The 19591-nt window shown below is 38.4% G+C and overlaps 1 protein-coding gene across 1 annotated transcript in view; it reads left to right on the top strand.

Moving 5' to 3' along the window:
- Positions 1 to 19591, top strand: part of LOC136864226 (lysine-specific demethylase 5A) — an 843789-nt gene that overhangs the window by 301583 nt on the left and 522615 nt on the right. The window lies entirely within an intron of this gene.

The raw sequence follows: 19591 nt of genomic DNA, 5'->3' as shown, positions 1-19591 counted from the left end.
CTGGTAAATCAAGACATTTAGCAAGTACAGTACAACAAAGTGGTCTCTGTGATTTGAATAATAATATTAAAAATGCTCTGTGTGTATATGGGTTTATTACGACATTTATTTGAGATAACCCCCTCTGTGGTAAGACATTCCTCACATCATTTAAACAAATTATTGGCCTTCAGTTCTTTCATAGTATGGGAAAAATTTCGTGAAACTTGGCCATTTAGATTTCCCAAAAGATATTAACAACACTAGGGTAGGTGGGCTGATCGAGGGGATCATAAACCGGTACTAATTATCGGGTCATCAAGAACTGGTGTCTATAGAATTAAGAGCGTTATGGGCTGCGGCACTGTCCTGTTGAAAATATCCGTACTTCTTTTCTTCCTGTGCGAGTTCATTAACAAGTGGACACAAATTGGAAGGTGTTATGCATCATGCAGCTGTGTGCCAAATCTTAATTTTGAGCAAAACACATTCAAAGGTCTTCGTTTTAAAAACATGTTAGGAGAGATATTTCAGTCAGAATAAATGAGTATTTGCTAGTACCATAATGAGGTGCACGTAATGGGATTATTCACAATAAAACTCGATTCAGTGCAATTTTTTCTTTGTTTTCCTCAAATTTAACTTACGAGGGGAACCTGCCAAATGTAACAACCCGATTTCCCTGAAACTTCGCACATCAAAAGGGGTCGATATAAGTGAACACATGTTTTGGCTTACCTGTAGACACTTGACTATTTTCAAGAGAATGACTTGAAGTTTTTGATGTGCATTACCTGCCTTTTAGTGCGTAACAATTTCAATACAGGTGGTGGTGCAGAGGCACCGCGGCTACACAATTTTGTGCTCCTTTTTCAAATCCTGAAGAATTGAATTTTTCTTTTGTTTTGTTTCATATGTCTACTTATGTCCAGTGACTATTACTACACAAATATTTTTTATGAAGTTAGTGGATACAAGGGCATTATGTTGATTGTAAAATTACAACTGGGTTTTCCAATAAGTGACATGTATGTATTATACAAACAAGTATATGGTATTTTTCGGGGATTACAACGTTTTGTGTTTTAATTCGTGATATGGTACATTTCTCTGGATGATACCAACCATAGAAATATTCGAAACATAGAGAAAATGCACGCCAGGAGTATCGTGTGAAGACGGGTTCGCTACGTGTACATTTCTGTGTAGGAAAGAAACGTTAACATTACTGAACATTTTCTGTTTTGGCAGTAAGTTAGCAACAAACCACGCATAACCAATAATTTTTCCAAAAACTGGTCCTTGCAGTTGATTATGAATCAATGCATGTATTTTTATTGCAACTCACGCACCAAAGAGAACATTAATAGAGGAAAAAGAACAATGATATTTCAAAATACATTGAACAAAATCATTTGTGTCGTAGTTGTAAATAAATAAATAAATTAAAAAAAAAAAAAGTCATCGGGATTTGAACATGGGTGCAGAAGTGTGAAGTTGCGGCGAAAGCCACTGTGCCACCACATCGGTTGAACTTGCTGTGCTCTAAAAGGCACGTAAAGTACATCAGAAACTTAACCCTTTGGCACTCAGCCTATATGCAGGGGTTTGCTCGAAGACACTCAGACTAATTTTTGTGATTTTCCAAAGCAAATTACAAAATTTCAACATGTAAACAGTTTAACACACATCAAAATAAAATAAATCACACTAATAGAGGAAACTATGAGCATTTCAGAAATGAACATACCTAGGACGTATTGTTATTGGTTAAGCCCAAAATAATAATTATTAAATTTCGAAAATAAATTAAAAAAAATAAATTATGGTTTTCAATAACAGAAAAGTCAGACGTTATTGCGTATTCCTTCTTTACTCTTAGACGTGAAGGAAAGAACATTTAATTCTGAATAATTTGATGTCAATATGATGTGTGTGCTGCAATTCACTCATGAAGCATGGCACAAAGTTATTCAGTGTACATGTAACGGTCATCGATGTCAGGTCCTCGCGGTTCGATGCACGGTGAGCAGTTACGACCGTGTCACTTCCCACATAACGGGAATCACTTTCGGCAAAAGGAGGTCATTATTGCTGTCTAAATAATCTGAAAATTCAAGGATATCAGCCTCATTCGGTCTTGAATATGGCCTAGTCATTATGATAAAAAGATGACGCAAGCACGTGCAACAACAAAGTTATGAAAAGGAGTAAAATTGTAGTTTACGAAATACATCGATCACACGATATACCAAAGAAACGAAATAATCTATAAACAAAACTCATAGAAAGGTCAATTTGTTGTATTCATAAGCCAATCAAAACAGATCCACGCAATAACTTCAAATAACCACAACATAAACATTCACGGTCAACAGATTTCATTTGTCGAAAATAAAAATATTTTGTAGGGCTGGTGGATATATCTGTTGAGTTGAACGCAAATTCAACGCTTTAAGGTACCGTCACGATCAAGTGTTACAATTTAACAGCTACGCAAATGACCAAAATCCGGAAATAAGTCAGAGCCGATGTATCTCGCCATAATCTCTCGCGCCGATAGATCGGCGCGCTGAGTGTGAAAGGGTTAAGCTGTAATTTTCTTGGATACTCTAGCGTGTCTACGGATAAGCCGAAACGCATGTTTGCTTATTTCAACCCCTTTCACTGAGCAATGATACTGGTAAATTGGGTTCTTACATTTGGCGTGTTTCTCTCGTTACCTGCATTTGCGGCTTGTGGACCAAAGGTACGCTTCAAGCAGCTAAGCGCCAAACTGTGGCGGTTAACTTGTTGATGTTCAGGGCTATGGAACAAGTAGTTATGCAACAAGTTAAGTGGCACTATGTGAGATTTTGTTGTTAATAACCATAGACCAGCAACGAAATACTCGCTTTACAGCGCAGAATCGAGGTTTTCATCAAAACCATCTATCATCTATCATCTATCATGTTCAACCATTCAAATATTTTTCATAGAAACCTTTGCAGTCACTCAGAATGAGAGGCATGATGTTCAAGTCTTTGGTTTCGGTTTTGATATTGGCTTCCCATTAGCACACCTGCCAACCCTTCCGATTTACCCGGAAACTTTCCGTTTTTAACTCGTCTTCTGATTTTCTGATTTATTTTTAATTCTTCCTATTTTTTACCAATATAACCTCCAGTACAGTCAGTATTTTCCCCCTATGATAAAGCATAAATTCTGATGTGCTTGTGTGTGCTTTACGGCTGGGGATTCGGGATGGCAGTCGTCCTACAATCAAGAGAGGCTAGCGAGCGGTAGCGACTCAGTTAATTAGGATGAAAGAATGAGTTTCTTATTGTGTGGTTCACTCACTATTAACATCGTTTCTTTGCGTGATTTCGTTGAAATTGTATGCCACATGTTTTTTCTACCGGTTCTGTGCTTTTCCCCATGTCAAAGTCTTATGTTAATAATGTATCAGACATACCTATCTGTTTCGTATGTGCTAGTTTCGCGTATTTCACTGCATTTTTGTTTATTCGTACTTCATAATTTTAATGAGTTGAATGTATTTCAGGGAGATTGTCGGTGGCAGTTTCTGATATATCTCTTCACGTTATGGCCAAGAAACATATGAAACGTTATCTCCAAGTGTTCATAGATACCTATAAAATTAAATTTCCATTCTTTTACAGTCTAATAAAGGAAACTATTATGTGAATCACCTCGGGAGATAAATTTTATTTTTCGTTATCAAAATTTCGAGATATAGAGAATACCGTTTTTGAGTATGTATAGCACATAATTGAATCGTGTATCTACGGGCTTTTACTGAATACATTATGTTTAACAGTAGGCCTACCAGTACTTAAAAATATACAAAGAACCTCTATTTTATGGCATCATTTTAATTATAACCCTTATTATAGTATTTTTTAGAAGACAGGATATAGTACGTGCAGTAGTGAAATAAGAAACATAGCTCCGTTAATACGTTTGGAAAATAATCCGTTAGTCCCTTCTGTTTGTTGTAGTTAACCTTTTCTCCCTTCACGTTGAAACTTTTTGTCAATACCACGCAGCCGAGTTTCGTAAATGGAGCTTGTCATCCGCGACTTCTGGGCTTGCTTTCGTATGTGACTGGAATTGACACCCGAGCAACGGTGAGGCTTTGCCGATTTTCCGATCACTAGAAGTTCGTTTTTCGGTTCCCGTCATATTAGTTTCTGGCTTCACTGGAACCCTTTCTTTACTTGTTAACTGTTCCTCACAAACCGCAAATGCCGTATTGCGCAGTTAATGTTGCACAAAATTCGAGTTAGAGTATTAATAAATACAAGTGAAGAATAGTACAAATGGCCGGAAAATCTAAGTTAGTTTGAGATACTGAAAATTCGAGTAATGGAGTTTCGAGATATCGAGGTTCGACTGTATTATTATTCGTAAGTATGTGTCATAGATGAGTGATTAGGTACATTTTCTTGTAACCATTTTAATGTTTTTTTAAAAGTTTTTATATTTAATGACCAAATCACATTGTAACTCTAGGTATGCATACCTTTTATCCTGTCCTTTTTTCACTTAGACCGTGGTGCAATATATATGATGAAATCCAAGAATGAATAACATCTTCCTATTTTTGATTTCTGAAAGTTGGCAGAATAAGCTGGACATTAAAAATGTCTTGACCTTTGATGATGATGATGATGATTATAATTATTCTAATTATTATGTACATTGGTGAGTAAAACAATCATTATGATTGGATTGTTTTTATCGCATTTTAAACCTACTTCTCTTCAAAGATTACATAGGCTATATTGGCCTGAGTTACGAGATTTTAAACGATCACTTTGTTAATGATCTCTCCTGCTATATTAATAGCAACAACCGTGAATATTTCTTAACTAAAGTAAACTAGTTTCCTCATCCTGATGTGGTGCAGCCCCCAATGGAGGGGAACTGAATGTACCATTTTTTACTGCATATCAACTTTGCTGCCATTTTTAAATCTCTGGCAATACGGTACTGGGAATTGAACTCAGGTGTCCGAGAACGGCAGCTAACTGAGCTAACCATTACACTGGCGAGATTCTTAACTACAAAAAACTTACATGCAGCCTGACTGATGCGTGCTTTAATTGCGTAGGTTGGACACGAAACTCTTCACCTATTTCTACAACGTTATCAAAGCTGCAGTAGGCCTACGCTATGGAGACATTTCTCAACTACGAAACACAGATGTACCACGTGACTTTGATGCGTGTTTTCATTGCGCACGTCGTATGGACGAAACTATTCACAAATTTGTGTGATGTCATCGGAGCTGCAGTAACGCTTGTACTCGCTTCAAAGCGGAATCGATGTTCTTCTGACGAATTACATTGGGGGATGTTGTATGCGAGATTTTTTTTTCCTTTTCTTTGTCCCAAAAAGCCAGGGGTCTAATACATAAGTAAATACTTTAATTCTCTAGGAATGTGAATAAGCTGGATGCTACCGACCCTCATTAGTAACTCAATATCTCAAGCAGCATAGTGCAAGGGATTTACTGTATCTGCTCTGAATGAACAATCATGGCATACAATGGAAATTTCTGTACAGCTTATCACTGTGGACTGTTTCTGAAAATAGATTTGGAACCCTAGACAAAGCAAAGGTGAATAGCTTGTCAGTAGTTCACCTGGACCTGTTACGAACTTCAGTCCTGTCTGTGTTATCTGCCTTGTGCGCGCAAGTTTCGACAATGGATGAATGAGCAGCATTAAGTGTAAGAGAGAAGTATGTGCTTGTAAAGAACAGCATCCTCCTGCTAGTCAGCAGAACATTGCAAACCATTTTACATTGCTGTGGGGTAAAACCATAAGGGTTTGAATACCATAGGGGTTCGAACCCCACTGTCAATAGCCCTGGAGAAGGTTTACCCGTTGCTTCCCGTGTTCACACCAGGCAAATGCTGGGGCTGTACCTGAAGGCCATGGCCGTATTTGAGACATTCTATGTGAAAAAAGTAAATGGATAGATGAAACATCTCTCACAAGATATAACTTTCATAATTAATCCGTATTGACAAGATTCACAATATTTCAAGTGAAATTAAGGTAAGTCGAAGTATCGTAAAACGTCTTAGTTAGCCAAAAAACTGAAAAGTGCTAAGTGTGAGAAGCTGGGTGAAGCTTCATTTGGATATCCCAAGTCAATGCAACAATTGGAACCACAACCAATGAGGTTATTAAGCAACAAACAAAGCTTATTGGTGACAAATTGGGCATTACAGGCATGGCATACAGCAATGATTTGCTATGTTGTTTCAAAAAATGCCATGGGCTGACGCAGGACATGAAGCCTGGTGAGAAAGCAGAAGTTGATCTGGCGATTGTGCAGGAGGACTGCAAAAACCTTTCAGCGATCGTTAGAAATTGCAATGAAACAGATGGGTATATTATGGACAAAACTGCTTTATTTATCACATGCAACCTGATAAAACAATGTCAAATGCTACTATGAGGGATTGCAAGAAATCCAAGGACAGAATAACCATTGCATTTTGTAATGCATTGGAAGTGATAAAAGAAATATGACTGATTGTTAGGTCTGCTAAACCTCGATGTTCCAAAAATTTGAACCAGTCTATTTACGTTGATTGTGGGAACAATAGAAAGGTATGGATGACTGTTGTCATATTGGACAGATGGATCAAAGATTTCAACAGTGACATGAAAATAAAGAATTCCAATGTGTTACTCATTCTTGACATGCACCATGTCAAAATATTCCATCTGATATGAGCAACATTAGGGTGGAATTTCTTTCTCCTTAATGCACTGGATATCTGTGGTCTAGGAATAACCTAAAGTTTTAAAAGCCAATATAGGCCTTATCAAGTGAAAAATACATTCAACAGATCAATGGTAGGGATTCTTTAGTCAATTTTTCCTTGAAGGATGCTCTATTCTACTTCAAAGTTCCATGGAAAGAAGTTTCAGCTTCAACAATAAGGAACTGCTGGACCCACACTGGAATCGCTACTGGCACTGATTAATTTGAAGAAGACCAATCAGTCCAAGCATTGGAGGAAACTCTTGAACGTCTTCCCAGTGGAACAACTCTCACAGCAGAGCAGCTCATAGCAACAGACCAGTGTTTCAGGACCTTTCCACTGACCACATTCTTGAGTTAGTGAAACCATCAGAGATTTCAAGTGAAAGTAAAATAACTGAGCTGGTCTATCAGAAGATCACTACTGGAGAAACTGAAGTGTGTATTGAACGTTTGTGTGTGGTTTTTTAACATAATTATTTCTCGATGGAACCGCACGTTCACCTCATTGCCATTCATTCAGCTGTTTCAGCTCACAGTGAGGTCTGTAAAGTTCGGTCCCAAATCTATTCATTTTTAAAAAGGATTTATTGTGCAGATACATTGCTGCTTGTATATTATATATGTTCTGTATGCTACATTGATATTATTTTTCAGGCCTGAATAAATGTACTATACTCTGCATATGATAACTCTATAATATTTGCAGGTACTGTAACATCTGTCTCAGTACTGTACAAATACAAAATACCTACATATATTAAATATTGAATTACTACTACTATCTCCAAAAATCCATGTACTGTATGTCACAACGCAGCATAAGTCATTCAAATTAATGTTTTAAAACGTGATCTCAATTTAACACCACCCTCTTTATTGCGCCAACTACACTGTGAGCAAACAGTAGCGTTACATTGCCTTATTGCTCATTGGATGTCCTATATAGCGTGCTTTGAAATCAGTTGAGTAGTCCAGTTTCAAAACTGATCCTCTGAATTTTTAAAATGAAAATTACCATATTTACTCCTGAATTTGACCCCCTTGCATATTAGACCCCTCCTCCCCAGGGCTTTTCGAGACGAAGAAAGTGAAAAAAAAAAGAAGAAAATCTCGCATGCAAGACCCCCCCCAATGTAATTCGTCGGAGAAGAACGATTCCGCTTCAATGTGGGTCCAAGCCTTACTGCAGCTCTGATGACATCACACAAACTTGTGAATAGTTTCGCCCGTACAACTCAAGCATTGAAAACGTGTCGAATTCATGCCGTACATCTGTGTTTCATAGTTAAGAAATGTCCGCCTCCGCAGTGTAGGCCTTGTGCAGCTCTGATGACGTCTCACAAATAGGTGAATAGTTTAGTGTCCGACCCACGCATTGCAAGCGCGCATCAGTCATTATACCTGTGTTTTGTAGTTATGAGTGTCTGCCAGCATAATGGTTAGCACAATTAGCTGCCGTTCTTGGGAGCCTGAGTTTGATTCCCGGTATTGTATTGCCGGAGATTTACGAATGGCAGGAAGGTTGATATGCGGTAAAAATGGTACATGCATTACCCTTCCACTCACTGGGGGCCTGTCTAAAATGAGCTGCACCACCTCTGGGTGAGGAAATGAGGTCACTTTGGAGAGAAGTAGGTTCAAAACGTGATAAAAACTATCCAATCATAATGTTTGTTTTTCTCGCATTGTACCTCACAAATAATGATAATGATTTTAACCCTTTATAGGGCAGGAATTTTTTTTTTGGTTATGAGTATATTTTTATGTTTCTCTTAATCCTGAGTTGCAAACGAATAGGTTAGGACAGTTTTCAAGGCAATTTGCTCCTAAATTTGTTATATACGAATAAAAACAGGGTGGCTAAATTTTTAGCCACCACCCATTCTGACCCACAACTTTCTGTACATGGATGGTGGCTACTTATTTAGCCACTATCATTATATGAAGTCACAATTTTCTTTCATTGGTAGGAACTTTTAAACAATACAGTAGGACAAATACAAATAGTCTTTACAAATTTGAATGAAATGGTATGTAACAATCCAGGCAAAGAGCCACATCACACGATACACACAAAATACTCGAACGCTTCACATCTTGCCCATAGACAGAGAACTATCACAACACAATTTATTTTTAGGGAAAAATTTCCTGTTCGTTCGCATTGTACCACATGCATACAGTCCACGTTGAAACAGTTTCTTCAATAATGTTACACTTGTAAAAAAGTTATCAAAGAACAAGCAGTAACCCAGACCCTCGAACAGTTTTGAAAGTAGTAGGACAGTTCTCTCCCCCAGTCCACCACTCTCTTCTGAATTACCAGATTTGCCTTCATAAATACTAAAACCAAGCATATAATCAGTAACACCACAAGCAATAACCCATATTTTGAAACCCCTCTTAGTAGGCTTCATGGGCATATACTGTCTCAATGTACTTCTGCCCTTGAAGCCTACCATACTCTCATCGATAGATAAATATCTACTGGGACTGAAATTCTCAAAAAAAGCTTTATTCAGTGCAGTAATGAGTGGCCGTAGCTTGTAGAGTTTGTCAAAAGCTTGCTCGTCTCTCTTCGGCATTTTACTGTTGTCATTCAAATGAAGGAAACGGAGAATCTTTAGAAACCGTTTCACCGGCATGATACCAGCAATGTGCGGAACATAAATATTTTTGTCACTAGACCAGTACTGTCTAATGCCTGGTAACCTATGGAATCCCATTATAATGAGCATTCCTATAAAAGCAAATAATTCATCAACAGTCAAATTCAGCTGAGTCCCACACTGAACTACATACAAGTTGGACTGTTCAACAGCATGTGTGAGTAATGAACGGGTCATGAATAAGAGGAATACAGCCAATGGCGAGGAAATGTCACCGGGAACTTTAGGCCCCTGTGTCTGAGAAAATGTAGAACGCCTGTACGCAGGATCATGTTCTTTCTTCTTCCACTGAAATACTGTAGGTGGTTCCTCATCCTCATCCTCATCCTCCCCCTCCCCCTCCCCTTCCCCCTCCCCCTCCGATGATGAATCACCTTCTGGCACAACAGTGAACCTTGATGACAGACCAGGAGAATTTTCAGGGTCATCTTTTATGTCAATGTCATCAGTAACCATGGGATCAGCTGGTTCAATCTCTGACTCATTATCGTGCAATACAGAATCATTGCTGCTTTTAGAACGAGTAGATGTATCCATCAAAATCTTCAGCATCACTATCCCCACCTTCCTCGGAGTCGTATGCTTGATCTGTTGAAACAACGTCTAGTAAGTCAAATAGCTCGTCTGCCGACATCTTATTTATGTCCACATACTTCGCCATGACGTATCTTGAAACACAGATAAGAAAATACGGTTAGACAGATGTTTTCTGGCACCTGGACACTGTTTTATTTATCATTTACAGCATAAACATAAGCCTAGGCCTACGATTAAAAGCGAGGTTATGTTTCGTCACTTGCCAACTCAGATAAAGGTGATAATATTATCTGAGCGGATAATTTCCCATACTAAAGTCGCATATTGGTTACATATATGTTTATTTCTACATCCATTTCTACCTCACACTATTCTATAACTGTAATTTTTTCGCTTATAATGTAAAATAATTCGTTGGTAAGCGTAGTATTGTTTGGCGCGACGTCAGAAAAACAACTTCATAAAAAATGTGTTTGTGAAGAGATCTGCTTACCTTTGGCAGAATAGACTGTCTGAATATCAACTGAAGACACTGATATAGCCACAATTAGCAATTAAAATTCTGTTTGTTAGAAAAACAACATCGAATTCACTCCAATACAGTATAGCCACGTTTTTCCATGGAGCCTCAATGGATGGTGGCAATATCCTTAGCCACCTCGATCGTATTCCAATTCCAGTTGCTTGCACAGCCTTCATAATCTTCTTTGTGACTTACTATTTAGCCACTATCCGTTCAAACATGTGGCTTAGGGCGATAAAGGCCAAATTCATTGCAATTTGTTAACAATATAGACATTTATGTGGGGTGGCTAAATATTTAGCCACCAACCTATAAAGGGTTAAGTCCCCTCTTAACGATTTTTGGAGCCGCGAAACGGAACATAGTCAGCGTTTATAAAAAATTCATACAGCAATCGTACAAAATTAATCATTATGATAATAAATCGCATTACCGACACACCTGCTGATATCCATAAATGTGGCAAACTTTCCTGTTATTATTTTTAATCTTCCTGTCGTGGAACTTCTGGCACTATGCTGGCACTTGCTAGCATACCTAACCTAAACAGTGTGGTCTCTCTTATCTCATTTACAGCTGTTTAGGTAAATCCTGATATGATAAATGTAGAGAACAAGCATGAAATATACTTAAAAATAAGGGTTTGGCTTTCAACAGTCGCAGTTGTCCTAAGAACGCTTCCAGTCACTATGTATTGTATACAAAAGTACAACTCGTAACATACGCTTGTTATCAGCTGGTGGTTTGGCACGCTTTGTGCAGCATGGCTTTATTCAGAATGAGTGCCTTCTGCTACACATACACCAACTGTGAATATCAGATACCATCTCCAGAAACCAGTTTAGAAAAATTCTCAGTGTTCGGACTCCATAGTCGGGAATGAAACTATTTTTAAAAGTTTCAAAAAAGACTGGACCTAAACTGCTCTTGATGCATGGCTGACAGGCCAGTCAGTTTGCTTTGGAGAAGCTTTGGGAAAGCATTCTTCCTGTTTATATTAGACATGTTTTCAAAATTAATAACTGGTTCTATAGAAGGCATTTTGGGTTTAGGAAAAGTTACTCCACTGAAGCTCAACTTGTACGATTCCAGGAAGATATAGCAGGTATCTTGGATTCAGGAGGTCAAATGGACTGTATTGTGATTGACCTGTCTAAGGCATTTGATAGGGTGGATCATGGGAGACTACTGGCAAAAATGAGTGCAATTGGACTAGACAAGAGTGACTGAATGGGTGGCTATATTTCTAGAAAATAGATCTCTGAGAATTAGAGTAGGTGAAGATTTACCTGACCCTATAATAATTAAGCGGGAATTCCTCAAGGCAGTATAATCTACCATTATATTTTTCGTATATATAGTATATACTGTATATATATAATTGAATGATGTGAGTAAAGAAGTGGAATCAGAGATAAGGTTTTCTGCAGATGATTTTGTACAGAGTAATAAATAAGTTACAAGATTCTGAGCCACTGCAAAATGACCTCGATAATGTTGTGAGATGGATAGTATGATGATAAACGGGGTTAAAAGTCAGGTTGATTCTCAAATAGGAAAAGTCCTCTCAGTTTTAACACGTTGACAACGGCATATTGTTTTCCGAGTTTATTCATTAGGAACGAAGTGAAAAATCAGAGGTACTTGAACTCTAATGGATACATTACATACTATTATACATCTTATGTACAGCCTATAGGCGTTAGGGTGCACTGTGTGCACTTTGTACTGAGACCGCCCGGCAGGTCTCATCGTCCACAAGTAACGCATTGGGTTTGCGCGCACTCTGTGACCCTCCGGCGACCTCACTGAAATTGGCGGTCTTTATGCAGTATTGTTTGTTGTGCTCGAACGTAGTGTTGTGAAGCAACATGTTAAGTGTGTATGCAGTTCTGCTGATATGATTCTTACAATGACTCGGTAAGTGAGCTGAATTTCTTACTTTCTTATGTTTCAATTGAATCTAAGATATGTATTAGTTATATTTCGAGACATATCGTACATTATATCACTGCTTGGGGTATCTAGTGAACAATATTGTTTTTTTTTTTTCCAGAATAAATGGCATGGATGTGGAAAATATTTCTAAATTACTCCAAGAGATTATTTCGGAGGACGATGATGAAAACAAAATTGAAATTAACTCTTGCGAATTAAGCACGTGCATTCCAGATCCCCTTCCGTCAACTTCTCATGAGACTCCAAACCGACTGCGGGAAACCTGTTCATCAGCCGCAATTCTTTTCATAAGCGATGATGATGTAGAAGACGCAAATGACAGTGGTTCATCATGTGTGGCTTCATCTGAAAGTACTTCAGATGATTCATACGTCGAAGGCTCGGAGGAAGAAGATCGGCCTCGTCCACGTAAAATACAAAAGGGGGACAACCTTCAGCGTCAAGTTAATGGACAACCACCTGGGGATCAGCTGCGACAACGAACACAACGCACGGGGCAGATATCTGCAAATGTACAACCAGGCCTTCAAACACCAGTGATTCAGGTAGGACAGAAAATAAACCTTTCATGGTTCGATGTCACTGGACATCTTAAACAGTTCCAACGTCCACCAACGGAGAAAATTCAGAATTTATGTGACAGGAATACGCCAATAGAGATACTCAAAGGTATAATTAGTAATGACATTATGAACTTGATATTGGTGGAAACAAACCACAATGGAAAAAACACAAAACAAAATAAATGGACAGATGTAACTGAGCCCGAGTTGTGGAACTTCTTCGCACTCATTATTTATACGGGGCTAGTAAGGTACCCTAAAATATCAGACTACTGGTCAAAGCATTTTTTATACCACAGCGCTTTTGTACCGTTAGTAATGACACGTGACCGATTTAAGAATATTTTCAGATTTCTTCATTTTGCAGATAATGCCACACTAGATAAGTCAGGCAAGCTCAGTAAAATTAGACCTTTGCTTGACCTTCTTGTGCTTAATTTCAAAACTTTCAAAGTTCCTGGGGAAGCTGTACGAATTGATTAAACAATGGTGCCTTTTCGAGGTCGTTTGTCTTTTAGACAATACATTCCTGGTAAAGCTTCCAAATATGGCGTTAAATTGTTCAAGTTGTGCGATTCGAAAGGATACACTTACGAGGTAATTGTTTATCAGGGAAAGGTGACCCATGTTCCTTCTACATCTGATGAACGAGTCAGTAATATTGTTGTTAAAAAGTTAATGCAGGATTATATTGGCCAAGGTCGTACTTTGGTAACAGACAACTTCTATAATAATTTGTCGATTGCCCAGTATTTGATAGAAAATGACACACACTTAGTAGGAACTCTAAGAAAAAATGTGAAAGGTATTCCCAAAAATGTACTGCTATGTCCATCAATGAAGAAGGGAGAGATAGTTGGCAAAGAAAGTAATTCTGGAATTGTTGTAGCAAACTGGAAAGATAAACGTAGTGTGAGATTCATCTCTACGAGGCATAAATTAGATCTGATTGATACAGGAAAAAAAGAACAGGAAAGGCGAAAACGTAGTGAAACCTGAAACGATTTTATACTACAACCCAAAGAAGCAAGGTATTGACTTATCTGACCAATTAAGCAGCTATTTCACTGTACTGAGGAGAACAATTAGGTGGTATCATAAAGTTGCACTGGAACTTCTGCTTCGGACGGCTATTGTGAATGCACTCATTTTACATAATGAAGTAATGGGGGAGAAATTTCAAATTGGAAAATTTAGAGTCGTTGGTCGTTGGAATTTTGGGGAATAGTGTGAGAAAAGCTCTCCACTTCTTCCAAACGCCATCATATTTTTAAGGAAACAGAAGAAAAAGATGGCCGAAATAGAAAAGTATGTAAACGTTGCGTCAGTTGTTACGCAGAACTAGTGAGCATCCATGACAGAACTTATGCTCAGAAGCACTGCAAGAAAGTGTCCACGTACTGTGAGGATTGCCACAAGAAGCCATCGTTGTGCCTGCTTTGTTTTCATAAGCAACACTGAAGTGGTACCTCACATTGTTGCATTCATGCCCTTTTTTTTTACCATCAGTGTATTAGTTTAACAAATTATTAACTGTTTTAATAATCCAAGTGTACGATATAATTTTCTTTACATTATTATTAATAATAATAACGATGCTGTTAAATATTCAACTCCAATACAACTGATAGTTATGATTTTCTGAACAGTGTTAACATGAATGTCTCTCTTCTTATATTTGTACATATATTTTTCATATAAAATGATTTGAGTAATGGAACAAGCATATTGAATAATTTCTTAATTATCCTAGCTCCTATGTACTCCCTGCATGTCCCACTGTATACGAAGTTAGTTTGCCTTATGTAGAGACGAACCAGAAAGGACGAAAGCATAATCTGTGAATGGCGCGCGATACGGCTCCAGTATATATGATCTGTCATGAGACCGCTGGCGGGTCTCACCGAACAGAAGTAAAGAGTTAGCGTGACCCGCCGGTGGGTCTCATAGTCGCCAAAGTGTTAATTACTACGTTGATGGGGTGAAAGTTTATTCTGGGGATCATTGTAACTACCTAGGTGTTAATATAAGGAGAACCGAGCTCGTTAGCTGCAGTCGCTTAAGTGCAGACAGTATCCAATACTTGAGAGATAGTGGGTTCAAACCCCACTGTCGACAGCCCTGAAGATGGTTTTCCGTGTTTTCCCATTTTCACACCAGGCTGTACCTTAAGGCCACGGCCGCTTCCTTTCCACTCCTAGCCCTCTCCTGTCGCATGGTAGCCATAAGACCTATCTTTGTCGGTGCGATGTAAAGCAACTTGCTCTGTGCATAGTTTGAGGAAGAACTTTTGCAGACTCGAGTGTATGAGTTCACTAAAATATTTCTGCAATGTAGAGAAGCTGTGGAAAATGAACCTCATGATAGGAGACCGCGAACAAGCATCGCTGCACACAACATTGTTGCCATTTGTGACATTATTGGTGAAGATAGCCGAATAAGAATTTTGCAAATTGTTTTAGCCGTAGGAATAAGTTACGGAAGTGTTCAAACCATCATCCAAGATGAACTATTTCAGAAAATTGTCTTCCAGGTGGGTTCCTAGTCTCCTCAACTAGGAACAAAAAACTTTACACTAGGATGTTTGTCAGACATTCCTGCGTTGCTACGAGGAGGAAGGAGAGGATTTCTTGCGTCTTATTGTGACTTGTGATGGGTGCAGCGTTACACCCCATTGCCAAAGAAATCAAGCAAGCAAGCATGGAATGGTGGCGAAGAAACGAAGCAGGTCCGTTCAAGGCCAGAACACGCCCATCTGCTGGAAAGGTGCTGCAACAGTTTTCTGGAACTCTGCTGGCATTTCTCTGGTGGATTTTCTCACAGACAAATAACAGTTAATGCAGCCTATTACTGTTGCCTTTTGGATGAAGCAAAAGCTGTGTATCGCAACAGGCAACGCAGGCAACCGGTCCGAAACATGACAACGCAAGGCCGCATACTGCCACTTTAACGCGGAAAAAACTGGAGGAAATTCACTTGACACCTCTGGAACACCCTCTGTACAGCCCACGTTTATCACCCTGCGACTAGCATTTGTTTGGACCATTCAAACAAGACCTAGGAGGACAGTGATTCGATGATGATGAAAGTTGAGAAGAGTTTGTGCAAAACTGGCTCTGCACATGTCCCTCTTCTTTCTATCAGGAAGGCATCAAAAACTTACCAGTCTGTTGGAGAAAATGTGTATCGAAGGCAGGACACCATGTAGAAAAGTGGTCTGTATGTTTTTTTTGTTAATGCAATAAATTTAAAAAATAATTCCTTTTATATATTTATCTGCCTTTGTATCTGAAAAGGAAAATATAACAGAATTATACCAGGAAAAGAAACAAGTTAATTAAAATAGAACGAATGTTTCGTTCTTGAAAAAACATAATCAGATTCTGTCAAATTTCACTCAGATATATTTAGAAATGTATTTATGTTTATACATTTTATATTCACTTGCGGCACACATTACCAATTAGCTAATAATCGTGATATATCTAGGGAGCTATGTCGTTAGGATGTAGGACCAAAAAAAAACAAACCCCAAACAAAAACCAAGACATTCATTTGCATGATAACAATAGAGGTATATTCGATATGAAGGATATATAATGCCACCATCACTAAGCAATAAAATTACCACTACATTTCTAACAAAGTTTACACATTTCTAAATATATAAAAATTGATGCTTTCGCGGCCTGTAACATGATAATAAGATTTTGGGTTTGTTCTGTGTCCGAAAACAAGGTAAAATTCTTTGCACTTCACAGTGAACTTCGCTCTACGACTTCAGAAGAAAATCTTGTTAGTTCACGAGCAAGACTTCTCCAATAATGAAGGTTTGAATATAAGAATGCCTTACCATTGGTCTGTAGTAAGTGGTACTCTCGTTCGTCACTATATGGATCACTGGGTGCGTAATAAACCACCTCGAGATGGGGAGAGTATGGATTTGGAGAACATAGAAACGAAATAACAATAGTGAAAGACTGGGAAGAGAACTACCTACATATATAGTATTAACCTTCTTTTACACTTTTCAAGGGACCAGGAATATTGGTGTAAAAGGGGGGAAAGTGTAAATCGGGGGAAACAAGGTATATATAAAAATGCTCTGGAGAAAGGAGGTAAATGTTACACAAATGGATATTATTAATTTATAGAGTATTTCAATCTCAATCAATTTACTGTACTTACCTCAAAGGTCCATGTAAGTTAATTACTGTACCACATTAACTGTTGACTACACTGCCTTTGCAGTTTTGCTCATCCTTTGCCCAGGAGAAGGTTACCAGTAACTGGTTAAAAATTTGTGTAATATATTCTTCTATTACAGCGGTTTAGAATGGCTATAGAATTATATAAGATGCAATATTTTCTCTGAATGAAACATTTTAATTGCTACTATTGTACCTGTATGTACAACATTATTGTACCTGTATTTACAACATCAACACAAATTAATTCCAGATGGAAAATTACACAATCACTGCTTCCTACCAAAATAGTCTAGAATCGATCTCTGTTTACACTTCTTATTTCTTATGACCTCTATTTGTTTTTCAAGCTCATAAAGATTATGAAAATTATTTTCATCCCCCTCTACAGATGATAGATACCTGTGTAAAACTTCCACTGCTGCACTTGCATCAGAACTGGTAGGCATCACTTCACTGTCTTCCTCTGCTTCATCACTGTCACTGGTGGGACACTCTGCTGCTGTTTGCCCAGCAACCAACTTCTCCACACTTCTTTCCTCTGCAGTGATCAGAGTCATCTACACGAAGAAAATCTTCAATAGTGCAGTTGGACTGCAACATTCACCATACATCAGGTAGCAGGTCGTCGTCTTCTTCTTCTTCTTCTTGTGGCAGCTGAGATTCGGCATGATTCTTAAAAAATCCTGCTTTCAAGAAACAATTTGAGATGGTAGTCTCCTTCACGGCTTTCCAAGACTTTCCAATGAAGTGAAACTGTAATCTGTTAGTGAAGTGAAGCGCATCCAGGATTGAAACTTTAAATTATGATGGATCCTTTCCAGCATCCATAAACGAATAAAATTCACTGCACTAGGTTCTTCCTGTAAGGTGACTTAAAGGAGTGAATAACCCCTAAATCCATAGGTAGTAACTTGCTTGTGCAGTTAGCAGGAAGAAATTCAAACTGCACCTTCTTCAAATTAACATCCACAGGATGTGCAGGACAACGGTCGATGAAAAGAAGGATCTTCCTATTTTGCGCACCTATTTTTGAATCCAGAGCAATTAACTGCTGTCGGAAAAGATCTGAGGTCATCCAAGTATGGTTGGCATCGTGGGCAGTAGGTAATGATCGCACATTCTTGAAGCAACAAGGCGTTACAGATTTCCCTATCAAATGGGGCTGGAGCTTCTCAGAGCCATCAGCATTGGCTCCCAACATCACTGTGAGCCTCATCTTGCTGTGTTTCCCACCATGGCATTTATCTCCTTTGAATGCCAAAGTCTTGCTGGGCAACACACTGAAAAACAGTCCAGTTTCATCTAGGTTAAAAATGTTCCTGGGTTCGTAATCCTTAGTCAGCTCGTGCAATCTTCTATCGATCCATTCTTCCACAGTTTCATCACTAACTGCATTAGATTCCCCACAAATAGTTTTATAGGTTGGGTTAAACCTTTTCCTAAATCTGTGGATCCAGCCATTGGACGTGCTGAAATTTTGCCACTTTAAGCGCCTCTTCCCTTAAGAGTACACCATCTATTGGAATGCCTGCGGCTCTTGAAGTTTCAAACCAACTTTTTACAATTTTTTTTTTCCATTTTCTCGTATTTGCAGTATGACGCATACTTCCTTTTCTTGGAATTTGGTCCGCATTCTGAAGCACTTGATGTAATGCTTCCTCTGCTTTTCACAATTGTATTCAGCGTGGATACAGGAAGGTGCAATTCGCGTGCCAATGAAACGTGTTCCGCGGTACGAATCAACCTTTTCTAATATTCAAACTTCCTCATCCATAGTGAAAGTGTTTCTTTCCTTCTTTTTTTCCATTATTAGCAGGAAAACAATAAAGCGATAACAAAGAAGGATTAAGAGGTACACACGACAGGAAAGGAAGATCGCGGCAATTCACTCTGACCACTTGACTCTCATAACAAGAGCAAAAAATGTAACGAAAAACAAAAATACAGTAAATGTGATGAATCAGCTACAATAATTTTAACAACTCCAACAACAAACGCAAATGTAAAACAACAACCGTGAAATAACGAACTCGGGCAAGACGAACACTGAATCACTTGATAACGTTTCCTTCTTGTGCCTTATACTGTACTCAGCAATAGAGCAACCATCTGATATCTCCTTCTCCTTTACGGTTTTGTTAATTGAACGTGTCGGATTTCTTCTTCTTCGTGAAAGATTAATGAGCACTTTATCGTTGTCGGATTTGAAAATAAGGTTTAGGACGTAGTGGAACACACCTGATATCAAAGAATGCACTGCATTGGTTACGTGGAAGTTCAATACTGAGAGTTCTAAGAGTTATTATAGACCATGGTTGTTTGATTTGGTCATCATGCCATGGTTACTCAAAGCGTTTTAGG

The sequence above is a fragment of the Anabrus simplex genome, chromosome 2, assembly GCF_040414725.1.
Source record: "Anabrus simplex isolate iqAnaSimp1 chromosome 2, ASM4041472v1, whole genome shotgun sequence".
NCBI lineage: Eukaryota > Metazoa > Arthropoda > Insecta > Orthoptera > Tettigoniidae > Anabrus > Anabrus simplex.
The sequence above is the reverse complement of the archived record's forward strand: the minus strand, read 5'-3'. Positions and strand labels throughout refer to the sequence as shown.